Below are 12,934 nucleotides of genomic sequence, written 5' to 3'. Positions count from 1 at the left end.
TGGGATGTTTTTGTTCTTCTTTCTCTAATTGCTTTAGGTGCAAGGTTAGGTTGTTTATTCGAGATGTTTCCTGTTTCTTAAGGTGGGATTGTATTGCTATAAACTTCCCTCTTAGAACTGCTTTTGCTGCATCCCATAGGTTTTGGGTCGTCGTGTCTCCATTGTCATTTGTTTCTAGGTATTTTTTAATTTCCTCTTTGATTTCTTCAGTGATCACTTCGTTATTAAGTAGTGTATTGTTTAGCCTCCATGTGTTTGTATTTTTTACAGATCTTTTCCTGTAATTGATATCTAGTCTCATAGCATTGTGGTCGGAAAAGATACTTGATACAATTTCAATTTTCTTAAATTTACCAAGGCTTGATTTGTGACCCAAGATATGATCTATCCTGGAGAATGTTCCATGAGCACTTGAGAAAAATGTGTATTCTGTTGTTTTTGGATGGAATGTCCTATAAATATCAATTAAGTCCATCTTGTTTAATGTATCATTTAAAGCTTGTGTTTCCTTATTTATTTTCATTTTGGATGATCTGTCCATTGGTGAAAGTGGGGTGTTAAAGTCCCCTACTATGAGTGTGTTACTGTCAATTTCTCCTTTTATGGCTGTTAGTATTTGCCTTATGTATTGAGGTGCTCCTATGTTTGGTGCATAAATATTTACAATTGTTTTATCTTCTTCTTGGATCGATCCCTTGATCATTATGTAGTGTCCTTCTTTGTCTCTTCTAGTAGTCCTTATTTTAAAGTCTATTTTGTCTGATATGAGAATTGCTACTCCAGCTTTCTTTTGGTTTCCATTTGCATGGAATATCTTTTTCCATCCCCTTACTTTCAGTCTGTATGTGTCTCTAGGTCTGAAGTGGGTCTCTTGTAGACAGCATATAGATGGGTCTTGTTTTTGTATCCATTCAGCCACTCTGTGTCTTTTGGTGGGAGCATTTAGTCCATTTACATTTAAGGTAATTATCGATATGTATGTTCCTATTCCCATTTTCTTAATTGTTTTGGGTTCATTATTGTAGGTCTTTTCCTTCTGTTGTGTTTCTTGCCTAGAGAAGTTCCTTTAGCATTTGTTGTAAAGCTGGTTTGGTGGTGCTGAACTCTCTCAGCTTTTGCTTGTCTGTAAACGTTTTAATTTCTCCATCAAATCTGAATGAGATCCTTGCTGGGTAGAGTAATCTTGGTTGCAGGTTTTTCTCCTTCATCACTTTAATTATGTCCTGCCACTCCCTTCTGGCTTGTAGAGTTTCTGCTGAGAGATCAGCTGTTATCCTGATGGGGATTCCCTTGTGTGTTATTTGTTGTTTTTGCCTTGCTGCTTTTAATATGATTTCTTTGTGTTTAATTTTTTTTTTTTTTTTTTTTTTTTTTGCTGTACGCGGGCCTCTCACTGCTGTGGCCTCTCCCGTTGCGGAGCACAGGCCCCGGACACACAGGCTCCGCGGCCACGGCTCGCGGGCCCAGCCGCTCTGCGGCATGTGGGATCTTTCGGGATCGGGGCACGAACCCGTGTCCCCTGCATCGGCAGGCGGACTCTCAACCACTGCGCCACCAGGGAAGCCCTGTGTTTAATTTTTGACAGTTTGATTAATATGTGTCTTGGCGTATTTCTCCTTGGATTTATTCTGTATGGGACTCTCTGTGCCTCCTGGACTTGATTAACTATTTCCTTTCCCATATTAGGGAAGTTTTCAACTATAATCTCTTCAAATATTTTCTCAGTCCCTTTCTTTTTCTCTTCTTCTTCTGGAACCCCTATAATTTGAATGTTGGTGCGTTTAATGTTGTCCCAGAGGTCTCTGAGACTGTCCTCTGTTCTTTTCATTCTTTTTTCTTTATTTTGCTCTGCATCAGTTATTTCCACTATTTTATCTTCCACCTCACTTATCCGTTCTTCTGCCTCAGTTATTCTGCTATTGATCCCATCTAGAGTATTTTTTATTTCATGTATTGTGTTTTTAATCGATGCTTGATTCATCTTTAGTTCTTCTAGGTCCTTGTTAACTGTTTCTTGCATTTTGTCTATTCTATTTCCAAGATTTTGGATCTGGGAAATAGAATCTTGGATCACCTTTACCATCATTATTCTGAATTCTTTTTCAGGTAGAGTGCCTATTACCTCTTCATTTGTTAGGTCTGGTGGGTTTTTATCTTGCTCCTTCTCCTGCTGTGTGTTTTTCTGTCTTCTCATTTTGCTTATGTTACTGTGTTTGGGGTCTCCTTTTTGCAGGCTGCAGGTTCGTAGTTCCTGTTGTTTTTGGTGTCTGTCCCCAGTGGCTAAGGTTGGTTTAGTGGGTTGTGTAGGCTTCCTGGTGGAGGGGACTAGTGCCTGTGTTCTGGTGGATGAGGCTGGATCTTGTCTTTCTGGTGGGCAGGTCCACGTCTGGTGGTGTGTTTTGGGGTGTCTGTGGACTTTTTATGATTTTAGGCCACCTCTCTGCTAATGGGTGGCGTTGTGTTCCTGTCTTGCTAGTTGTTTGGCTTAGGGTGTCCAGCACTGTAGCCTGCTGGTCGTTGAGTGAAGCTGGGTGCTGGTGTTGAGATGGAGATCTCTGGAAGATTTTCGCCGTTTGATATTATGTGGAGCTGGGAGGTCTCTTGTGGACCAGTGTCCTGAAGTTGGCTCTCCCACCTCAGAGGCACAGCACTGACTCCGGGCTCCTCAATTTGGGATGATGTGTTGTCTATTCATGTATTCCACAGATGCAGGGTACATCAAGTTGATTGTGGAGCTTTAATCCGCTGCTTCTGAGGCTGCTGGGAGAGGTTTCCCTTTCTCTTCTTTGTTCTCACAGCTCCTGGGTCTCAGCTTTGGATTTGGCCCCGCCTCTGCGTGTAGGTCGCCGGAGGGCGTCTGTTCTTCGCTCAGATAGGACAGGGTTAAAGGAGCAGCCTCTTCGGGGACTCTGGCTCACTCAGGCCGGGAGGGAGGGAGGGGCACGGAGTGCGGGGCGAGCCTGCAGCGGCAGAGGTCGGCGTGACGTTGCACCAGCCCGAGGCGCGCCGTGCGTTCTCCCAGGGAAGCCGCCCCTGGATGCCGGGACCCCGGCAGTGGCGGGCTGCACAGGCTCCCGGAAGGGCGGTGTGGGCAGTGACCTGCGCTCGCACACAGGCTTCTTGGCGGCGGCAGCAGCAGCCCCAGCGTCCCACGCCCGTCACTGGGCTCCGCGCTTTCAGTCGCGACTCGCGCCCGTCCGTGGAGCCCCTTTAAGCAGCGCTCTTAATCCCCTCTCCTCGCGCACCAGGAAACCAAGAGGGAAGAAAAAGTCTCTTGCCTCTTCGGCAGCTCCAGACTTTTCCCGGACTCCCTCCCGGCTAGCTGTGGCACATTAGCCCCCTTCAGGCTGAGTTCTCGCCGCCAGCCCCAGTCCTCTCCCTGCGCTCTGACCGAAGCCCGAGCCTCAGCTTCCAGCGCTGCGCACCCCGGCGGGCGAGCAGACAAGCCTCTCGGGCTGGTGAGTGCCACTCGGCACCGATCCTCTGTGTGCGGATCTCTCCGCTTTGCCCTACCCAGGTATGTGGGGAGTTTCTTGCCTTTTGGGAGGTCTGGGGTCTTCTGCCAGCGTTCAGTAGGTGTTCTGTAGGAGTTGTTCCACGTGTAGCTGTATTTCTGGTGTATCCGTGGGGAGGAAGGTGATCTCCGCGTCTTACTCTTCCGCCATCTTACCCGGAAGTCCCCCTCTTTTTTCTTTTATTTTGTATCTGCATGTGATGATGGAGGTTCACTAAACTTATTGTGGTCATCATTTCATGATGTATTTAAGTCAAGTCACCATGCTGTACATCTTAAAATTACAGTGCTGTATGTCAATATATCACAATAAAACTGGAAGGAAAAAAATCATAAATTTAAATTTAAATTATTTTTCTCAACTTCAGAGGTAAACAGTTCCTTATGCTCCTCTGAGACTATATTGTCAACTATAGGTTGACAATAAATATAAAAGAAGTTCTAATTAAAATGTTTAGAAGCCAATCAGAAAGAAAATATGTTAAGAATGGAAAGAATGTAAGAATGGTTACACGTACAAGATTTTAAGGTAGTATCTCCACCTTATTGCTACATATTTCTTTAAATAAGTATTACTTTTTCTCATCTCATGGGAGATCAAATGCATAAGTTAAATTAAAATTTACATCTACAAACCAGAGGTTAAATATGTCAGTACAAAAGTTATATCATTTGGAAATTATAACTAATCTTAGATTAACTGAACCATGAATAGAATTCTAACTAGGTGTTTTATTTTTGCATAAATGAATTCAATAAATAAATAGCCCAGTAGCAAGCTATAGGCCTGTGATACACTGATTAAAGATCTAGTGGATTTTTTTTTTTGCTACATTCCACATTTAGAAGAAAGATGCAAAAATACTAAGTAAAAATATCTCCTGTCTTAGATATTATTAACTTTACACCACTGAGATTTATGTAAAATTTTAAAAATAAACAGAACCAAAAAAATATTAAATTACATTTACCATATTATTTATTCATGGTCAGAAAAGTGGCCTTAGTTTATTAAGAAAGGATTTAAACATGGAAGGTTGAGATTAAGTATGAGTTATCTGATGAATTTACCATTGTTCTAAAATATTAAATCCATTAAATACCTTACTTGAAAAGTATTATGATCAGTGGGAGAGTATTTATCCAATACAGTGAGGTAAGATATACAAAGAGCAGCAGATGGTCTACTGAATAATTGAACACCTTTTAACCTGACACGGTTTTCACTGAACTGACCTATCTGGGCTGCCTTTATCTGCTACTTTTCTACACAAACAACTGGAAGCCTAATAGCTGACTCAGTTGTTGGGTTAAAGCTGAAAGGGGCCATAGATTATTTAATTCTCTTCCTCTCTCACAGCTAAAGAATGTTAAGTCTATAGAAGTAAAATTAAATTATGGAAGTACAGTTGCCTTCCTTAACCGCATCTGCAGATTAACTCAACGTGGTTGGTTGGAACTGTGGAAGACGAAACTTGGGTACAGCAGGAATGCTGTTTTATAAAAGGGACTAGAGCATCCCCGGATTTTGGTATCTGCACAGGTTGTTGCTGTTGTTGGTGTGTTCTGTAACCAATCATGCTAAGTCCTTGAAAAATATATATGTAAACTGTTTCTCTCTCCCTCTTTGTTTTTCTTTTCTTTGATTAAAGATGACACACTCAAATTAATTTGGTTTTGAGATTTGAGAACTTTGAAATATTTCCAATGGAAGGTAAACTCTTTTTGGTAGGGGTCATGTTTTGTCATGTTTATGTCCCTAGCAATTACTAGAATGCTTAGGGCATGATAAATGTCCTCTGAAATGAATTAAACTTAACCAAATCGATGTAATTGAAAAAGGCTTAGTGAAATCATGCTTTGAAATCACCTATTCAGAGAGGGTTTCAACTTTCCACTTTTTGGGTGGGTAAGTTTCAGCTGTCTAAATTGAAAGTAAATTGATCTGTTGAGCCAAGGATGGCATTGACAGACAGGAACTTATTTATGATTCTGTCTTGGTTAGGTTTCTCATTATTCATTTGGTAATTATTAAATGCGTCTTGATACCGTCATATGTTTTCCCCATTTTAATATAACTATATTTTATACAATTTATTTCTGGCTGTCCTCTCAGTGGACTGATAATTCAATGTTATAAATTACATTGTCTGTGTTTTGATTCATCTTTTTTGTGTCCTCACGTAGTTCTTTTGCCTTTGAAGCTACTACAACTTCAAAGAAAGCTGAAATAAATGAAGAGACGTACAGGTTCAGTGCTAAATGAGAGGAATCTTTAAGAACTGGATAAAAATGGTTATAGTTTTCTTTTTTGTCTTTAACAAGTATTAAATTCATAAGTCTCTTCTTCAGTAAGGCTCTGCCCCATACTTTCTCCTTCCTGACCTTTTCTTTATTCAGTGTGTGTACAGACTACATACATCTGAAGTTGTAGCAGATGAGAGGACTTGTATTTAGGGGAAAATCTGGGTAAATAAAGCAAACTAAATAAATGATAAGTGTTTATCTTTTGTACCCCTTCTCTTTTTTTTTTTTGAAAGCACACATTTTGTGGCCTAGATACATTTATTTAAATGACACCTATCTGTTTATACATTGTTTTGTTTCCTGGTATTATTTCTTGTTAAGTCCTTATGGGAACATTGTACATTCTTATATATGCCTTGTTTATGTTTATTGAATGAATGAATAAATGAAGAACAGAAATATGCCATGTAGATCTGAACATTTCTGAGAAATAAGTCCTCTAGTCCTATCCCATCCTAATACTATAGTTGAGGAAATGCAAGTCTGGAGAGGTTGCATAACTTCTAATTAGCCGCAGAGGGGAGTTAGTATCCATTTCCTTTGATTTTCATACAATATGTTTTCCATTGTAAAAATATTCAATACAACTGCTGCTAAATTGATAGACTTTTTACGACTCTTGACTCCAGGATTGAGGAAGTTCTTACTTTTGTGCCTGAACCTATTGACCCAAATATAACTTCCTACTATGGAAATATCTCTTAGAGTAAGACATATACCATAACCCAGAAATTCTACTTCTCAGTATCTACCCTAAAATAACACATGTATATAAGATACATAAAAATAAATGTTTATTTCAGCTACCTTTATAATAATAAAATCCTGAAAAGAACTCAAATGTTTTTCTGTATGGTGAGTGGTTAAATGAGTCTTGATATTTTTATTTTATGAAATACTAAGCAACAATTAAAAAGAATAAGTCATACCTATGTTTGGTAACAGTAACAGAATTCTAAGACATTGTGCAACAAAAAATGAAAGCTGAAGACTATCTACAGTATGTAAAACACAGAGACGTGAAAAACAATATATATAGTAATTCTGGATCCACTTGACATCTCTGTAAAAGCATTAACAAAGGGTGGGGGACTTCCCTCGTGGTCCAGTGGGTAAGACCCCACGCTCCCAATGCAGGGGGCCTGGGTTCAACCCCCTGGGGGGGGAACTAGATCCCACATGCATGCCGCAACTAAGAGTTTGCATGCCGCAACTAAAAAGATCCTGTGTGCCACAACTAAGACCTGGTGCAGACTAAATAAATAAATAAATAGTTAAAAATATCCACAAAGAGTGGGAAATAAATATGTTAAATTTTTGATAGACACAGTTATCTATGGAGAAGGTGGGACTAAAAGTTGAAGGTGGCTTTCATGGGTGGCTTGATTTCATCTCCATGTTTACAATTTGTAAAAAATAGGATATATTCATGAGTTATTTATGTAATATAAAAAAAGTTTTTAAAAAGTATGTTATCCAATAAAAACTTAATATGCCTCTATTCTGACATTCTTTTACACTAGGGGCTAGGAAAGAATATGCAGATATGCAAGAGGTGGTTGTCATTCCAAGCTGGCTCAAGTTCTATAAAAGAGATAACACAAATGAGATATTGATATTTAATTATTATAGGAAACAAAATTATAAAGACTAAGGGGGCAGTAATGAAAGAAGACGCCTAAATTGAGTATGCTTTTGTCAACAAAGAGTTATTTGTTAATAATAAGAAACTAATTTTTTTCAACTCTGGATAAGTAATCCTCAAATATTCACTATATCATATTCTCCCAAAAAGATCAGAATTTTCAAGCTTTGGCTATTCTGAAATATTTTATCATTTGCTGTTTCTGCCCTTAATCATTATGTATGTTTTGACATCAATGAAAATCAGAAGAAATGAGTAAAAATCAGGACCATGAAAAAAGGGGGGATATTTAGACATATAGTTAGGAAGGAACAGTGAAGTATACAAAAATGCTAAATTATTGGTAAAGATGAGTGGTGTCCAATTAAAATATTTATCTTTCTGAGATCTGAGCCTACTGCTAGCAAATATGATGTCTTAAAATGAAGCCTTATTTAGGAAGAGCTTCATGAATAGCTATTTTACACCAGATATGATTCACAGTGATACTTTGTGAGTTTCATTTGTGGGAAGTTATGTAGCGTGGAGGTTAAGATCACAGGCTTAGTGCTTAGTCATACCTAAGGTTTGAAACGTGATTCCACTGCTTAAAGGTTGTAAGATCTTGGGTAAGTTTTATTTAACTTATCTGTGCCTCAGTTTACTGTTTTGTTAAAGGCAATAACACTGCATAACTCACAGATTGTTTTGGGGGTGGCGGAAGGTAATGAAAGAAAAGCACTTCGCTTAGCAGGGCTCAGTAAGCTAGGGAAGAGTTACTTTTTCCCCTCCAGTGGAAGTGTATAAACGTAGACACACAGTAAAATGATAGCCTTCTAACAGTGTTCTACAAAACAAAGTGTAGATCATTTTGCTCTTTAGTTAATTTGATTAATACAGACACAAAAGATACGATGGTTTAATCCCCAAGGTGAGCTTTTCGGGTTTTAGGTAAGAGCAGAGCAATCAGACATTTTTCTTAGTTTAGCTGGGCCAAGGAGAAAGGAAGAGTCAGAACGCGGCCAGAGAGAGACTGGAGATAATGGTGATAGTGGGAAGATGATGAATACTCACTGTTGTCATCAGGGCTGTCCTCTGCTCACAGATGATAACTGACGTCTATGGACAAGGATTGGGGGAGAAAATAGATTGAAGTAGGTAAAATTGTGAAGAGGATCTGCCAGTGGTAAACTACTCCACAGCTGTGTGGTTCCTTTAGAACTGCCCCTTCCCCTCATAGGTGTATCTATCATGAGCTTTACTTTAAAAAATCATGGATCTCATCCATATGGGCAGGTTACAGTTTATCTACATCTTGAAGTTATCTTCAAGTGGGAAACAGCACACACTGCAGTTTCTCCTTGTTAAATAATTCTACAGTTAGGAAGGCCTTTCATCTAATTCCTATTTCCCAACACACACACATATCCTCTCCCCCCACCTCCAATGCATATACACAGTTGTTACCTAATTAGGAAAACATTTTATGCTTTTCCTCTGAATAACTAAAGGGCTACTGGAAAATATTGCTTTTCATTATTACTTTTTTGCATTAATAGACTGATTTCTACTGCTTCCTTTACTAGAAACAAAAAATATCTATTCACCCTTCTTTGTAAAATAACTGTCTGTAGATTAGAATGCACTGAAAATGAATTGTCAAGATAGTAGTTGGAATCCAAGTCAGGAACTCAGTATTCTGTTTCTGGTCTTAATACCAACATTGACATAAGATAAGCCAATACAAGTAAGTGTACATGAAAACTATTGGTTCTCAAAGTGTCTTCATCTGGGGAAGGACAGAATATTTGTACTGAGCAAAAAGCACTGTATTTTCATAATACCAGTTGTTTCATGGATACCTAACCAGAAGGTTTTGGCCAGGTAGATATAACTTTATCAAACATTAGGAAGTCAAAGTTTAAAATTTTTATTTTGTAAAAAATTAAACCTTTGCTCCTACCAGTTTCATTTATTCAGGATTTAGCCAATGAGATTTGGATTCTTCTTGTATATTAGACTTTATCCAACAGTTAGAATGACACTGAACTAAATTTAAGCATCTTCCATTTAACTGCAGAAATATAACCCTTCAGATAAAAGTTTGGTTCAAAAGAGTGATTATCTATACAGAAGGTTTTAAAAAATGAAATGAACTCTGTTGTTATTAATATCCCCAACTGGGATTCTATACATGGGGTTGCAAAAGCTAACTTGCTTTACACTCTGTTTTGTTTACCTTTTTTGCTTTAATTTCCAAGAGGTGAAGAACCAAATTTAATGTTTAATCTCAGTAAACATAGGCAAAGTGGTTGATATATTTATTTCATTGCCTTTATACATTGTTATACAAATCTAGCTTAATTTTATTTTATAGAGGGTCTTCTATAATAATAAATTCTTTTTGGAAGCTGATAGGATATCAGTTAAATAGAGGATAAATAACACAATTTTTTTTATTGCAAATTATCAATACTACCCTTTAAATGCAAGAGGTTGTGGTCTAAAACAGGAGAACTAACTAAACTCTAGCATCCTTTCCTGATCTAAATTTCCAGTATTAAGAAAGGTTTTGAGGTTTTGAACAACTATATACAACCTTTCCATCAGAACAATTAAAATTGGTTTTATTTTAAGTTAGGGGCTTGAGTAAATTCTGGAAAATTCTAATCATTGAAAGAATCATGAAGGAGTTGCAATTTTAATATTGTGTAGTCATATACAGTGTCTGATATTTCAAGAGATCTGGGACACATTCTCAGGAAAGAAAGAACCTTGCTTTCTTGAATGGTTTTCCACAGCACCTCATCCACCCACTGGAAACTTTGCCTGTAAGTTGCATTTCTCATCACAGAAATCAGATTCAATTCATTCAGCACTAGGATTGTTGTACAATGACAAGAGGTACAACGTCTCTTAGAGTAAGAGAAGTACAGTTTATCTAGAATAAAACCTCAAGCTTAATGATTGAGTTTAAAGATGCAAGGTGATGTATAGCAGTGCTTCTTAAACTTCAACATGTATAGGAATCACTTGAGGCTCTTGTTAGATGCACATTGTGACTTAGTAGGTCAGGGTGGGGTCTGAGATCTTACCTTTCTAACAAGTTCCCTGTTGGTACAAATTCTACTGGTTGGGAATCTAGCATAACAATGATGAACATAACTCTGATATTTAGGGTCAGGTAAAGTTAATATTTTTTATCTGAAACCTAAGAATGTTTGGATTTGAAATCTAAGAATGTTTGGAGGTCACTTTCTCTCATGAACTTTCATAGACTAAAATTATTGATGGCAAAGGTGTGCAGTGCCAGGCTAATCTTTTCAGCCATAAGTCATCCCTTTACTGAGAGGATATGTTTACTGGAATGAAACTAAATCTTCTAACAAATCAAGCCAACTGTGCTTACAGATCTGTGCACATGGATTTTGGGATATATACAGAATTCTTTCATGTATCTGTGTTATTTAATTTTCCTTATTTTGGACACCCCAGATGGCATGATATGAACCAGGGGAAGGGTGGGAAAACAGTTGGATGCAGCAAGTTTATATGCTTTTAATTTTCTTTTGAAATACAGCAGAGATTTGTATAAGCTGTTTATAAATATCATAGAAATGTTTGTGGAAAAATGGGAACATTTATTAATAAGGACCCATTAAGTCATTAAGTTAACGTAAAAGCTGAGAATAATATCACTGTTGAACTGAGAAATAATTTTTATTTGTTCCCCTCCTTGAGAAGTAGCCTCATGTTGCTATTAACAGCGATTTTATCAGGTGATTCCTGGAGCATGACTTGGAATCAGCTCCTTTTCTGGTAATGAATAATTTATAAACACCTAACATTCACAATTGTAAAAGTACTTCACAAGCAATATAGATAGAATTTCAATATAATCCTAGTTAAGACTATCCTTGTTTGACCTAACATAAAAAACCTTTCTTAATTTTAGAGAGGAAGGCCAACACCCATTACCGTTTTATATGAAAATTTAGGCATAAAACTCTGTTCCTAACAACTTCTGTTCCACAGAAGTTGTTAGGAACAGAGTTGAGAATAGAACTGGTTATCTCAGAATTGTGTCCTCCACTAAATTCTCCAGATAAGTTTTCCTCTGAGCAAAATGTTGGTGAACAGAATTTGCCCTTTTTCTTGAAGATTTATTTCATTCAATCCAAAACATTTATAAAAGTGCATCGTGTGCAGTGAATTTATAAAAGTGCATTGTGTGCAGTGAATTTATAAAAATGCATTGTGTGCAGTGAATTATTACTAAGTGTTTAGGGGAGAAGGATTTATATGGAAAACAAAACAACTAAAACTAAACAGCAAAAACAAATTACTAAATGGACTTCTGCATCTAGTTAAGATGGAGTGATAAGGAACAGATTTACTCTCCTTCCTGAAACAACTATAAAAGCAGACAAGGGCTTCCCTGGTGGTGCAGTGGTTGAGAGTCCGCCTGCCGATGCAGGGGACACGGGTTCGTGCCCTGGTCCGGGAAGATCCCACATGCCGTGGAGCGGCTGGGCCCGTGAGCCATGGCCGCTGAGCCTGCGCGTTCGGAGCCTGTGCTCTGCAACGGGAGAGGCCACAACAGTGAGAGGCCCGCATACTGCAAAAAAAAAAAAAAAAAAAAAAAAAAGCAGACAAGATACATGGAACAAGGTTTTTCAGATATTGAACATCAGGCACCACAGGATAGTGATCCCTGAGAAAGAGGAAACAAATAAGGTAGGCACTATGATTCCCTTAGTTCAGTGTCTGAAGAGAGATTCCAGGTGATAGTGCAGGGAGGGGGAACTCATGCTGAGTCTCGTTATCTCTTAGAGTTGAAGAAACAGAACTGACCATCTCGGGAGCCAGAGCACCTAGAAGTTGCAAGGCAGAGTTCCTGTGCATAGACATCTTCACAGAGAAAACTCCTGAAATCTCCAGAAGATCCCCTCATGTCTTCCTCTGGGTACAAATCAGTTTACTCATGTAAGGAAACAAGAACCACCTGAAGGAGTAGAATGACCAATCACCAAAGGTCACACCGAGCTGAGAGTAGTTCATGTTCCTAAGCATGGGATTTTAGTCATAATTCAAGAGACATTCAATAGACCCCAAAAGTTATTACTTCAGCAGTAGAGCACAGTAAGCCCTAGACTAATGGCTTCTCTTTAATCCTAACTTATAAAACTTAATGGAAAGCCTCAAAAGGATAAACTCTTTCCAAGTAACTTAACTATGGCCAAGAACAAAGTTCAAGAATACTAATAGGAATACAAAAATATCCATCACCCATCCTACAAGGCAAAATCATAATGTCTGACATCCAATTAAAAATTACCAGGCATGTACAGAAGCAGGGAAATATAGTGAAGAGAAAACACAATCAATAGAAACAATCCAAAATTAACACAGGCAATGGAATTAGTATGTGATGACATTATAAAACTCATTGTAGTTATATCCCATATGCTTATGAAAGTAGAGGAAAG

Source organism: Mesoplodon mirus, assembly GCF_964341445.2.
Source record: "Mesoplodon mirus genome assembly, chromosome: 10".
Taxonomy (NCBI): domain Eukaryota; kingdom Metazoa; phylum Chordata; class Mammalia; order Artiodactyla; family Ziphiidae; genus Mesoplodon; species Mesoplodon mirus.
The sequence above is the reverse complement of the archived record's forward strand: the minus strand, read 5'-3'. Positions refer to the sequence as shown.